Here is a 12328-nt window from a genome sequence, read left to right as displayed (position 1 = left end):
TGTATCTGTCTCTGCCACCATCCCTGGCAGGGCGTTCCACTCTCTGTGTAAAAAATCTTTGCACATAATGTTAGCACAACACTTCACAGTACAAGCGAGCTGATGCTTGACATAGAATATCTACATGCCAGTAGGCCAGAGTGTGGACAGATGCCAGACAATGAGTCTGGAACACCAGCATTTGCTGCAGAAACCACAAATCCTCTCCCACAGTCAGACATCAGGTTTGATCTTATGTACTGTAGCTTTCGCTACCTCTTTGTCTTTTTGTTTAATTTGGTCAGCAAGCATGGGGACTATTGCTTTTACTGTTTGTCTTTCTCTCCGTTCTTTCAAACTTTGCATTATTGCCAACTTTTCTACAAATTCCTTGTGCCTCTGAAAATGATGACCCCCCTTGAAGCTTAATCCATTCTTATCAACTCCTTAAATACAACGTTTGATCATCTGAGCTCACCCTATCAGAGATGCTTCCTTTGTTCTACCCATCCATCTACCATCTCTGCAACCTAAAACTGACTTGTTTTCTGTCTTCCCCAGCTTTGATCTGGGGTCTTTGGACCTGAAACATTAACTGTTTCTTCTTCCACAGATGCTGCCTAACCTACTGAATGTTTGCAGCATTTGCTGTTTTTATTATCAATATGAGCAGTCCTTTATGATACTCACAGCGGTAATAAGAGGAAATGTGATAACTGCACCAAGGTAGTAGTTTGCCAGAAACCAAGCACTGTTTGCGATTCCCCACAGCAATCCTGAGAAGAAAGCTAGGAAAAAATGAATGGAGAATTATTAAGTGTTAACGGATGACTGTTGGCCTCTGTAAAAGTACTGATAGGAAAATTAATCAGTAAATGTTAGCAGCCTGATTAAGGAGCTGATTATTGATTTCAGTAGGAGGAAACCAGATGTCCATGACCCAGTCTTCGTCAGAGGATCAGAGGTGGAGAGGGTCAGTAACTTTGAATTCCTCTGTATTATTTCAGAGGACCTGGTCCTGAGCCCAGCACATAAATGCAATTACAAAGGAAGCACAGCAGCTCCTCTACTTCCTTAGGAACTTGCGAAGATTCGGTATGACATCTGAAACTTTGACAAACTTCTATAGATGTGTAGTGGAGAGTATATTGACTGGCTGCCTTACTGCTTGGTAGGGAAACACCAATGCCCCTGAATGGAAAATCCTACAAAAAGTAGTGGAGTTCATCACGGGTAAAGCCCTCCCAACCACTGAGAACACCTACATGAAGCATTGTCGCGGGAAAGCAGCACCAATCATCAAGGACCCCACTATCCAGGTCATGCTGCCATCAAGAAGGTGCAGGAGCCTCAGGACTCACACCACCAGGTTCAGGGACAGTTATTACCCCTCAACCATCAGGCTCATAAACCAGAGGGGATAACTTCACTCAACTTCACTCGTCCCATCACTGAACTGTTCCCACAACCTATGGACTCACTTTCAAGGACTCTTCATTTCATGTTCTAGATATTTATTGCTTATTTATTTGTTATTATTTATGTATTTTTGTATATGCACAGTTTTGTTGTCTTTCGCAAATTGGTTAAACACCTGAATTGGGGCAGTCTTTCATTGACTCTATTCTGGTTATTATTCTATTATGGATTTATTGAGTATGCCCACAAGAAAATGAATCTCAGGGTTGTATATGTTGTCATATATGTACTTAAATAATAAAATTACTTTGAACTTTTTTGAACTTTTCTGGGAATATTTGACAATAATTGAGCTCTCATTAGATCATCAGAAAGTGCAATGGATCAGATACACAAACCCTGCTCCTTGCTGGCCAAACCATGTTGTTATTGTACCAAACACCCAAGCAGTACTGAATCCTCTGAGAAATGTGGCTTTGGATCTGTAAGTTTAAAAATAATCCAAACTTTATCAGTTTCCAGAGAAACCAGTAGGGAAGAACTAAAGTATAAACATTGGCTTCTATCACTGTTTGAAGAAATAAGTTCCAATCTGCATTCAACCACTTAATTCATGTTAAAAAATACAACCAGCATAAAGCCAAGGTTGTTATGTGAATCACCAATCTAATGTGCCATCAAGTTTCTGTTAATTCAATCTTAATTTCTAAATTTTCTGGAATAAACGTTTAACTGATTGTTATTCAAGTGGATGCAAAAAGCCTTTGACTTTGTGGTCATTCAGGGATGAAGATCCTTTACTCTCTTCATTACACATGCAGTTGTTCGTTTCTTTATGCCATCTGATCCTTATTTAGATCACTTTTTTGTGAGTAACAACTTCCCGGTGAAATGTTAATTTTCATATTCAGCAGTTTGAAGCTATGTTCCTTGGTGCACAAATGGCAATAGAGTCCTGTGTAATTTTCAGGAATACCCCTTTTCATTCTCTTTACTGTCTTTAATTCTAATTTAACGATCAGTCCATTTCCTCATTATCAGGCTAAAAACCCATGACTGTGTCTGCCTAAGTTTTTCTCATAAGTCAGTCCTTGGATGTTGTGGCTGAAGTTCAGGGATTTTCCAGCACATGATAAACGCAAGAGACTCTGCAGATGCAGGAGGTGCAGAGTAATACACAAAAGCAAGCGAAAATCTGCAGCTGCTAGAAATCCCAGCAACACACACAAAATGCTGGAGGAACTCAGCAGGCCAGGCAGCATCTATGGAAAAGAGTAAACAGTCGACGTTTCAGGCCGAAACCCTGCATCAGAACTGGAAAAAGAGATGAGAAGTCAGAGTAAGAAGGTGAGGGAGGGGAGGAAGAAGTACAAGGTGGTAGGTGATGGGTGAAATCGGGAAGGGGAGGGGTGAAGTAAAGAGCTGGGAAGTAGATTGGTGAAACAGATAAAGGGCTGGAGAAGGGGGAATTAATCGGACAGAACAGAAGGCCACGGATGAAAGGGAAGCAGGAGGAGAACCAGAGGGGGGTGATGAGCAGGTAAGGAGATTAGGCCAGAGAGAGAAATGGGATTGGGGAATGGTGAATAAGGGTGGTGGGGGGGGGGGGGGGAGCAATTACCAGAAGTTCAAGTAATTGATGTTCAATACACAAAAGCTACCGGATGAACTCAGCAGGTCAGGAAGCGTCTGTGGAGGGGATCAAACAGTTATTGTTTCATACTGAGGCCCTTCATCAGGACTGGAAAGGAAAGGGGAAAAAGCCAAAGTAAGAAGGTGAGGCAAGGGGAAGGAAGACAGATTTATCCAGCCAACCGCCCTTTCCTCCATCTATTCAGTTCGGTTCTCACCCCCCAGCAATTCTAGTTTAAACTCTCCCCAATAGCCTTAGCTAACCTCCCTGCCGGGATATTAGTCCCCCTCGGATTCAAGTGCAACCCGTCCTTTTTGTACACATCACGCCTGCCCCAAAAGAGGTCCCAATGATCCAGAAATCTGAATCCCTGCCCCCTGCTCCAATCCCTCAGCTACGCATTTATCCTCCACCTCACTCTATTCCTATACTCACTGTCATGTGGCACGGGCAGTAGTCTCGAGATTACTACCTTTGAGGTCCTGCTTCTCAACTTCCTTCCTAACTCCCTGTAGTCTGTTTTCAGGACCCTTTCCTACCTATGTTGTCGGTACCAATATGTACCACGACCTCTGGCTGTTCACCTTCCCACTTCAGGATATCGTGGATGCGATCAGAAACATCCCGGACCCTGACACCTGGGAGGCAAACTACTATCTGTGTTTCTTTCTTGCATCCGCAGAATCACCTGTCTGACCCCCTAACTATAGAGTCCCCTATCACTGCTGCCATCCTCTTCCTTTCCCTACCCTTCTGAGCCACAGGGCCAGACTCTGTGCCAGAGGCGTGACCACTGTTGCTTCTCACTGGTAGGCTGTCCCCCCCAACAGTACTCAAACAGGAGCACTTATTGTTGAGGGGGGGACAGCCACAGGGGTACTCTCTAGTATCCGGCCCTTGTATAGGTACCGTTTGGTCAGCTGTTGCAAAAGGGGATATGAAACGATGAACTATCCTGCCATGCATCTACTGATGAGAGAAAGGAACAAACTGGATTTGAGGAACTAGGTTCTCTACAGACAGGCCTCGGCGTTCCCGATTGGTTTTGCCCGAGAAGTATCAGAGGATTGTGTTGAAGTCACTTCATGTCATTCAAGTCATTTGGAGTTTGACAAGAACTATGGGTTCGTCTGAGGTTGGTTCTGCTGACCCCAAATGAAACCAGAGGTCAAAGAGTACTGCAAGTCATGCATTTGATATATTCAGACGCTACCTACGAAGATCACTCCATTATACCATTTACAGAGTGCAGGGCCACTTGATTTAGTATGTATGATTTCCTATCCACAGAGCCTGATTCCAGCAACACTGTGAACGTCTTGGTTGTTACTGATTACTACACCAGATATGCTCAAGGCCTCCCTCCAAAAGATCAGAGGGTGTCCACCGAGGTCAAAGTGTTATGGGAAAAGTATTTCATTCATTATGGCCTTCCAAGATGGATCACAGCAATCAGGGAAGGGATTTTGAGAGTTGGCTCATACATGAGTTACTGAGCATGCTTGGAGTTGAGAAGTCGAGGACTACGCCTTATACCTCATGCAAACTGCCCAATAATTGATGAAAAGATTCCCAAACCTCCCCGCGCTGACTCAGATGTAGCAGGGGCGGGGGGAGGGTGGTCAGGAATAGCAGTGGACAGGCAGACTTGCGGCTGGACGATGACAGGAAGCTGGGCTCCAAAGTAATTGGGATGAAGCTAGTTTGGTCGAGTGCAGGGCGAATTGTGTTGCTGGAAAGCACGAGTAATGGACAGGGGGAGGCATTCCCAAGTGGACAGGAAAGATCCCAAGGAGTGCTTGAGGCTGAGGAGGTGGAAGATGGGATAAGGAGATCTGAAGGAGTTAGGAAACTCCCGGATAGGCTGACCTATGGAGAGACCAGAATGTGGTGTCTATCCCCTTAGTGAGATATGTCACCACCATTTACAAATGGACTGGAAGTCATGGCATCACAAAATTCCTTTGAAAACTGTTATTAATTATGGGTTGGTAAATTTAAAAGTCATGAGGACATGTCTATTTTTGGTGGGATGAGAATGTAACGTCCTAGTTAAGATTTTACTACTAACGTTGTAGGATATTTCATTTAGGCAAAATGAAATACCCTACATCATTAGCAATGTGTTCTACTGGTAATGTTTGGGGTACCGTTTAAGATAAGGTGGTGTGACGTTCATGTCATCCAGTCAGGTTGGGGGAATTGGGAGAAGATTCTAGAGAACGCTGGTTGTAGAGGTTTTTGTTATGGACACTGGGGTGGGTCGAGGTCTTTTTTGGCAGGAGATGGAGAGAGAAGAAACTCGAGAGAACCAGCCGTAGGGAATAGTGAGTCAATAGAGTCCAAGAGGGGAAATTCTACTGGTGATCGGTGAATAGCAGTTGGTGCCGTGAGCACCTTGGACACATCAGATTTTGAAAGGTTTGAGATCCAACCTTATGCACATTTGACTGTTTTAATTATGATGGGCTGTTCTATTTTTCTTTTTTTTCTGCTTTCTTCTTTAATAATGGTTTGGTTAAATAAATATACTTGTACTTTCTTTACAATTGCATGCAGAGTACGATCTGTTAGTTCTTGCCGATGGCAGATTGCACGGGGGCAGTAGTTAGACAGTATTCACACAGGTCAGAGTTTGGGAGGGCAAGACATCCCAACTTCCCAGTTTTGGTGGGACCCAAATTATACCAACCCTAGATTTACGGAGTCTGGGAAAGATGGTTTTCTCACCTCTGAGTCTGGTGGCTGTTAGCGAGCAAGCCTCATCTCTCGAGACCTCTGGCAAAAAGGGGTTTCACATACCAAATCTCCTCAAACCCCTAATGAAGTAAACCCAAAGGTGTTCCTTCTCCGTGATTACATCAATGTGTTGCGTCCAGGATAGATCAGGATTGATGCCCAAGAACATAAAGATGCTCGTCCTTTCTACTGCTGGCCCTCTCAGTGAGGACTGGGGATGTGTTTTCCCATCTTCCCCTCCTGAAGTCCACAGTCAATTCTTTGGTTTTGCTATTATTGAGTGCTGTTGCAACACCATTCAACCAGCTGATCTATTTCACTCCTGTACGTCTCTTTGTCACCATCAGTAATCTGAAAGGTCTGGGAAGAAGTACAGTACATCACAGACTCATTTTCATTCTATAATCCTATTTGAGCTCTCTTGCCTTCTTCTGCCAGTCTCTTAAATGTAGACAATCTCCCTCAAAAGATAATTGGCTGGTCAGCTTTTTAAACTACGCTCCTAAACTGCGGAACTCAGTACATAAAACTATAAGGGATGCAGACTCAGTTGACACTTTTAAACACCAGCTCCAACACTATTTATTAATCCTCCTTGTAACTAACATATTTTTGTCTTTTGTTTTCATGTTTGCACTTTATTCCATTGTAAAGCACATTCAACTACATTGCTTGTATGATTCAAGCAATTTGTGCATTTATTATCCACAAATGTGTAGATTATACAATCTTGACATCTGTTTGCTTGCAGGCAGTCACAAAGCAAAGAATCCAAAAGAGCCCAATTAAAAAGAATAAGACTAACCTCCAATGCACACAGAGAAAGAGAAAAAAAAACAAAACAACTCATGCGAACAATAGAAGCGAGCAATAACAACAGCATTCCGAACCAAATTGAGTTCCCAGATCCAAATCCCTGGGGCAGGCTTGGAGTAGGCCCAAAGCCTTGGTATTCAGTTCATCATATTATCAGGGCAAATTGCCACCAAGTTTGCACACACAAAGTACAGTAGGCAGGGGTTGTCTCACGGCCTTAGCGTTGCAGAGAGAGGAGCCCCAGACTATCTGGACCAGCATTTAAATAGTCCGATCCTCACACTAGGAAGCTGGCCTCACCAGGGCGAATCGCTCCGGGCCTAGATTTTGCTGCCAAAGAAGCTGTTGTCGACCACACCACATTGGCTAGGCTCTTAGAGCGATCCACCATTGCATCTGGATTAGTTGGACGGGCATCGGAACTCCTCTGTCCTGTCTGCTCCCCTCCGAATCGTCCACTCCAACCAGCACGGATCCAACTCCAAGTGTGCTGATCTTGCAACACACCAGCAGGGCATGTCTCTCCAGTTCGCTTTGCCATCACTCGTCTCTTCATTATATGTGATGATAGTTTACCCCACTTTACTTCAAACTAAAGTATTATTAGTAATATTTTTAATCGAATTCCTTTGCTTTCGAACCACAAGTAAGCTATCGCACCTCTTCAGTAGCACCATCTTAAACTGGAAGTATGAAAAGTGCTATATAAATAAATGATTATTTTTGGGTTTTTTTCTGAGTTTTGGCCATGGTCAAGAACACTCATTTCTCAATTGCTATTCCAGTGGTGTTTACTATTGTGGCTTTCTGGAGATTTACATAACCATTGCTGTGTATGCCCAGTTGTTTAATACTATTGTGTAGTAATTTTGGGATACCATTTGTAGATATTACTATTGAGACATGAACAACCTGGTCATGTTTCATAGTCTTTCAATTTCCTCTTTTAATTCTGCATATATTTACATAGAAACATAGAAACATAGAAAATAGGTGCAGGAGTAGGCCATTCGGCCCTTCGAGCCTGCACCGCCATTTATTATGATCATGGCTGATCATCCAACTCAGAACCCAGCCTTCCCTCCATACCCCCTGACCCCTGTAGCCACAAGGGCCATATCTAACTTCCTTTTAAACATAGCTAATGAACTGGCCTCAACAGTTTGCTGTGGCAGAGAATTCCACAGATTCACCACTCTCTGTGTGAAGAAGTTTTTCCTAACCTCGGTCCTAAAAGGCTTCCCCTCTATCCTCAAACTGTGACCCCTCGTTCTAGACCTCCCCAACATCGGGAACAATCTTCCTGCATCTAGCCTGTCCAATCCCTTTAGGATCTTATACGTTTCAATCAGATCCCCCCTCAATCTTCTAAATTCCAACGAGTACAAGCCCAGTTCATCCAGTCTTTCTTCATATGAAAGACCTGCCATCCCAGGAATCAATCTGGTGAACCTTCTTTGTACTCCCTCTATGGCAAAGATGTCTTTCCTCAGATTAGGGGACCAAAACTGCACACAATACTCCAGGTGTGGTCTCACCAAGGCCTTGTACAACTGCAGTAGTACCTCCCTGCTCCTGTACTCGAATCCTCTCGCTATAAATGCCAGCATACCGTTCGCCTTTTTCACCGCCTGCTGTACCTGCATGCCCACTTTCAATGACTGGTGTATAATGACACCCAGGTCTCGTTGCACCTCCCCTTTTCCTAATCGGCCACCATTCAGATAATAATCTGTTTTCCTATTTTTGCCACCAAAGTGGATAACTTCACATTTATCCACATTAAATTGCATCTGCCATGAGTTTGCCCACTCACCCAACCTATCCAAGTCACCCTGCATCCTCTTAGCATCCTCCTCACTGCTAACACTGCCACCCAGCTTCGTGTCATCCGCAAACTTGGAGATGCTGCATTTAATTCCCTCATCCAAGTCATTAATATATATTGTAAACAACTGGGGTCCCAGCACTGAGCCTTGCGGTACCCCACTAGTCACCGCCTGCCATTCTGAAAAGGTCCCGTTTATTCCCACTCTTTGCTTCCTGTCTGCTAACCAATTCTCCACCCACACCAATACCTTACCCCCAATACCGTGTGCTTTAAGTTTGCACACTAATCTCCTATGTGGGACCTTGTCAAAAGCCTTTTGAAAATCCAAATATACCACATCCACTGGTTCTCCCCTATCCACTCTACTAGTTACATCCTCAAAAAATTCTATGAGATTCGTCAGACATGATTTTCCTTTCACAAATCCATGCTGACTTTGTCCGATCATTTCACCGCTTTCCAAATGTGCTGTTATCACATCCTTGATAACTGACTCCAGCAGTTTCCCCACCACCGACGTTAGGCTAACCGGCCTATAATTCCCCGGTTTCTCTCTCCCTCCTTTTTTAAAAAGTGGGGTTACATTAGCCACCCTCCAATCCTCAGGAACTAGTCCAGAATCTAACGAGTTTTGAAAAATTATCACTAATGCATCCACTATTTCTTGGGCCACTTCCTTAAGCACTCTGGGATGCAGACCATCTGGCCCTGGGGATTTATCTGCCTTCAATCCCTTCAATTTACCTAACACCACTTCCCTACTAACATGTATTTCGCTCAGTTCCTCCATCTCACTGGACCCTCTGTCCCTTACTATTTCTGGAAGATTATTTATGTCCTCCTTAGTGAAGACAGAACCAAAGTAATTATTCAATTGGTCTGCCATGTCCTTGCTCCCCATAATCAATTCACCTGTTTCTGTTTGCAGGGGACCTACATTTGTCTTTATCAGTCTTTTCCTTTTTACATATCTATAAAAGCTTTTACAGTCCGTTTTTATGTTCTCTGCCAGTTTTCTCTCATAATCTTTTTTCCCCTTCCTAATTAAGCCCTTTGTCCTCCTCTGCTGAACTCTGAATTTCTCCCAGTCCTCAGGTGAGCCACTTTCTCTGGCTAATTTGTATGCTACTTCTTTGGAATTGATACTATCCCTAATTTCTCTTGTCAGCCACGGGTGCACTACCTTCCTTGATTTATTCTTTTGCCAAACTGGGATGAACAATTGTTGTAGTTCATCCATGCAACCTTTAAATGCCTGCCATTGCATATCCACCGTCAATCCTTGAAGTGTCATTTGCCAGTCTATCTTAGCTAATTCATGTCTCATACCTTCAAAGTTACCCCTCTTTAAGTTCAGAACCTTTGTTTCTGAATTAACTACGTCACTCTCCATGTTAATGAAGAATTCCACCATATTATGGTCACTCTTACCCAAGGGGCCTCTCACGACAAGATCGCTAATTAACCCTTCCTCATTGCTCAAAACCCAGTCCAGAATAGCCTGCTCTCTAGTCGGTTCCTCGACATGTTGGTTCAAAAAACCATCCCGCATACATTCCAAGAAATCCTCTTCCTCAGCACCTTTACCAATTTGGTTCACCCAGTCTACATGTAGATTGAAGTCACCCATTATAACTGCTGTTCCTTTATTGCACACATTTCTAATTTCCTGTTTAATACCATCTCCGACCTCACTACTACTGTTAGGTGGCCTGTACACAACTCCCACCAGCGTCTTCTGCCCCTTAGTGTTACGCAGCTCTACCCATATCGATTCCACATCTTCCCGGCTTATGTCCTTCCTTTCTATTGCGTTAATCTCTTTTTTAACCAGCAACGCCACCCCACCTCCCCTTCCTTCGTGTCTATCCCTCCTGAATATTGAATATCCCTGAACGTTGAGCTCCCATCCCTGGTCACCCTGGAGCCATGTCTCTGTGATCCCAACTATATCATAATCATTAATAACAATCTGCACTTTCAATTCATCCACCTTATTACGAATGCTCCTTGCATTGACACATAAAGCCTTCAGGCACTCTTTTACAACTCTCTTAGCCCTTTTTAATGCTTGCCCTGGATTTGTCGGCCTGCCACTTTTACTTTTCCCCTTTGTACTTTTTGCTTCTACGCTCACTTTACACCCCTCTGTCTCTCTGCACTGGTTCCCATCCCTCTGTTGTGAACTAACCTCCTCACACCTAGCCGCTTTAATTTGATTCCCACCCCCCAACCATTCTAGTTTAAAGTTTGGTGTTATTGATTTCTGCCTGTTTTGTGTATATGGAATGAGTATATTTATTAAGTAAATTTTTCTTGCTTGTTTATCCTGTAATATTATATCTGGCTAGTTATTGTGGATTGTCCTATCTGCAATGATGGATCTGTCACAGTATAATTTGTAGGATTCTGCCTCTAAAATTGGATCAAGTGTATGTTTATAGAAGGTATGGTATCTTTTTATGAATTTGTATTTTAAAGCAAGATTTTGGTGAATGACATGATTGTGCCTGTGTAAGTGATTAGATTGAGTTAAACTGCTGCAGATTCTTATAATGTGTTGGATCGCCTCTGGGTATTTTTTGGTTTTTTCTGCATTTATCATCTTGAATTTGTTGCTCTTTTATTCTGTACCTTTGATCATTTTTTCTGTTAACCCCCTGGTCCTGTATTTCCGCAAGGAATGTCTGTTTCTGGGAAGAGTTTTCCAACTCTGAGCCAGGAGTTCAATACTTCTTTGTCGACATCTCATCTGTTCGGATTGTGGAGGTGTTTTCCATTGAGAATCATGCTCTTCAATTAGTTGACTTTTCCTTCTTTCGTGATAATTTCTACATTTTTCTGGGTTGTGCTTTCATTTATGTTTAGGGTTCAACAATTTCAGGCAATTGACTCTCTCCATTGATATTAAAACTCATCTATCTGTAACATTAACTTGGGTTTTCTCTCTGACCCTCTTCACCCTCTGTGTTAGGCATTTTCTGCAGCTCTGAACAGCTTTTCACTATTAATTACTAATTCATTATTAATTGTGCTTATCTGATCCTTTGCTTTCTCTCTGCTGACTCTCTTTACAATCAATCAGTAGGCAAGTGACTAAAAACTAAACTAGTAATTCTCCTTTACCTCTGCAGCCTAGATTTAATAAAAAAATCTGTTTTTTTTGGAACATGGAAAATCCAGGTCAGGTCAGGGCCTTGCCTTGCTGCCGGTACCACGTAGCCCAGTACTACCTGTCTCGGGGCGGGTTGTTGGTGACTCAACCAGCGCACCCCCTGGTGAACTTCGGTTAACCAGGGAGGAGGGTGTGTAGGCACCCAGCAGGACTAAAAGCAAAACCTATCAAAGGGCGGGTGAACTTTTTGTGAGTCAACGGCCACCTTCTGTCTGTGCGAGGAGTGGCGCACCACACAGTCTTTCGTTTCACGCCTTGTAAGGTATGTTTTTCTTTTGCCTGACGCCGGCCCCCTAGGCCCGAGTCGACATAGTAGTAGTAGGAAATCCAGGCAGGAATAACCTGTGATAAGAACATAACCCTTCTATAGACTAGTCTGAAGTTGGATTTGAGCTGCAAATATCCACAGAAGGATGGACCTGGCTTTAACAGACATGTTCAAGACTTGCACCCTGTGACATTCTAAAACTAAGCAAGTTTCCTGCATTAAGTATCAAAAAGCTTTGTGTAAAAAATGGATATTGTGAAAGAAAACCAAAAGCATTACGTACATATAGCTTACCTTGCACTTGTCCTATGGAAAGTGGATTTAGTGCTTTTGCCTATGATTGCAAATCATTATTTAATTGACACCGAGAAAACATGACCCAAGTGAGACTGGTAGCAAGCATTCTCTGCTACTCAGAAAGATTATGGCTTATCTATTCTTTTACTTCAATTCACCAACAAAATTAAT

General features: G+C 43.1%; 1 pseudogene; it reads right to left on the bottom strand.

Moving 5' to 3' along the window:
- The window catches only part of LOC134343479 (transmembrane protein 144-like), a 182142-nt pseudogene that overhangs the window by 23884 nt on the left and 145930 nt on the right, over positions 1-12328 (bottom strand).

This window comes from Mobula hypostoma, chromosome 3 (genome assembly GCF_963921235.1).
Source record: "Mobula hypostoma chromosome 3, sMobHyp1.1, whole genome shotgun sequence".
NCBI lineage: Eukaryota > Metazoa > Chordata > Chondrichthyes > Myliobatiformes > Myliobatidae > Mobula > Mobula hypostoma.
This window is presented reverse-complemented; position numbering and strand designations above follow the sequence as displayed.